We start from the raw sequence: 2694 nt of genomic DNA, 5'->3' as shown, positions 1-2694 counted from the left end.
GACAATCAGCTTTCCAACAGCATCTCCCCTCAGCTGCCCTCAGTCTTTCCTCACACAAGGTGTTCAGTGCCAGCTGGAAAGCCCTTCACTAAGGCACAGCCCATGGGACCCGGAAGGATTTATTGTACCCTGGGGCAACTCTTGACCAGTGAGGGGTGGGAGCTGTGAATGCATGCTCCCCTTACACAGTGGTGAGTGCCACAAGAACACACTATTAGTTTCCCTTCCTTCTCTATTTCTTTCTCCGCACATCCCACCCCTATTACTGGGATCTCTTCCAAAAGAAAAGTACCTACACCATCACTTGTCTCGGGCTTGGTGTTTGGTACAAATGCAAATAAGCCTAAGTCCCTTCCCTCTAGGGCTCATATTCTGTAAGTAGAAATAGACGACTCATTGTCAGAAAAACATAAAACAACATGGCTTGGGCAGACATTTAATATGCACAGGGTTCTTATGGAAGCCCTAGGGAGGGCACAGAACTTAGCCTCAGTGGGTCAGGGAAGTGTCCTTTGCTGGGTCACAAGGTGGACATGGTGGTGAAGGTGGTGTGACCCAGGGGACAGGGGCAATGTGCAGTTAAATGTTATCGAATGAACAAATTTAACGTCCTTAAGCATCTGGATTTCTCAATAAAGAAAAAAAGCTCTGAGCAGCATGCTTTATTCCATAATATATTCTCCGGCTCACCCATATTTTAGGTTAGCTAATTCCCACATGACAAGAATGTTACACACCTCACAGAACTGGTTACTTAGTTGGTGTGTATTGGAGTATTTTATGGCAGCTTTGCAAGAGCAAAGATGACTTTAAAGAAAAGAAAAACCTGGCTATCTTGTGAAATAACCTTAGCACTAGGGTATTCACTGTCAAGGGTAAGCAAAGTGGAGACACGTTAAGATGGATTAGAGAACTGCGCCAGTTTCCTGTGGCCTCTCTCACTATGAGCGTGCACTTTCTAGACTAATGAGAAGGTAAGTATCCCTAACACGTGGGTCCAGAATAGCAGGGGTATATATCAGGCATCCAGCATCTGGCCAACTAGTTACTAGATTTTTCCTGGCAACAGGGATCTACAACAATCTGAGCTGGGATTAACACCCCCTTCCACTCACCAGCATCCATCAGCCCCTCCAGAGATGAACTCAGGTCTTACCTCTAACCTTGCTTTCTGAGTCACCACTCATTTTTCTCCCTTGGAGTCTAACTAGAAGGTTTGACAAAAGACAAAGGTAATTTACAGATACACTAGACCTTGCCACTTTAGTTTTAGTCTTCTGTTCTGTCTCAAATAGGGCTGACCTTTAAGATTGGCTAGGAACACTGTTCCCTTTCTTTCCTTTTAAAGTTTTTGTCCTTTATCTTATTCCCACTCCATTTGGAGTCATGTTCTCTCTCCCACTTAGGCCTGTGTGCTATGGTCTGAATGTTTGTGTCCCCCTAAGATTCATATGTTGCAACTTAACCCCCATGGAGATGGTATTAAGAAGTGGAGCCTTTGGAAGGTGATTTGGTCATGAGGGCTCTGCCTTCATCAATGGGATTTGTGCCCTTATAAAAGAGGCCTGAGGGAGCTCTTGACCAGTGAGGGGTGCACCCTCACCAGACACTGAATGTGCGGGAGTCTTGATCTTGGACTTCCCAGCCTCCAAGACTGTGAGCAACAAATCTGTTGTCTGTTAATTATCCCGTCTAAGATATTTGTTCTAGCAGTCTGAATGAACTAAGACCCTGTTTGGAACCTCACAGAGCCACGCAGTTTCAGGATGCTTGCAGGCAGCATATCAGTTGGGAAATAGCATTTTCTTTTTCATCCTGTTTTCTATTCTAGTAAACATATAGGTAAAGGCATGTTGAATACCAAGCTGTGCCTTGGCTGTATGTACTTTTAAAACAATGAAAGTAGCTTTATATTCTGATTGGTGGTTTAAAACTAAGCCCACGAATTCTTGGATGCTCCTTCCTTCAAAAGGTGAAGCCTAATTCTCCTCTGCTTGAGTGCGGTCTGTGCATAGTGACTCAATTCTAATGAATAGAGTGTGCAGAAATGATGACGTGTGACTTTCTAGATTAGGTCATAAAAGGCATAGCGGCTTAGTCCTTGGTCTCTCTCTTGAATCACTTGCTTGGAGGAAGCCAGCTGCTATGTTGTGAGATGCTCAAGCAGAATTGTGGATAGGCCTATGTGGCAAGGAACTGAGGCTCCCTGCCAACAACCCCTTGCCAGGCATGTGGCAAGCCTCTATGGAAGCAGACCCCCTAGCCCCAGTTAAGCCTTCAGATGACTGCAGCAGGAGCTACATCTTGGCTGCAATCTCATGACAGGCTGAGCCAGACCATTCAGCTAAGTGGCTTCCAGATCCTTGACCCACAGAAACTATGTGAAATAATATATTTGTTGTTTTGTTTTAAGCTGCTAAGCAGTAGATAAGTAACACATTCTGCAGTCAAGTTATTTTCTTTGGGTGCTAGAACTGCTTAGGTCATAACTCTCTGTCATATCAGAGTGGCTAAGGCCATTAAAGCAATGACCAAGGGCAGGAGTTATTTAGGAATTCTTAGTTTGAGAAGCTTGGCCAGGGACAGGTAACAGACGTTGTTCACTTTTTGTTTATACTCTCTTTCCAAAGAATGCACAGCAACTTATGACAAAAATATGTTTAAGGAAGCCATAAGTAAATGGGAAATAGAGAA

This window comes from Galeopterus variegatus, unplaced genomic scaffold (assembly GCF_000696425.1).
Source record: "Galeopterus variegatus unplaced genomic scaffold, G_variegatus-3.0.2 Scaffold555, whole genome shotgun sequence".
Taxonomy (NCBI): Eukaryota; Metazoa; Chordata; class Mammalia; order Dermoptera; family Cynocephalidae; genus Galeopterus; species Galeopterus variegatus.
Note: the sequence above shows the minus strand (reverse complement) of the source record.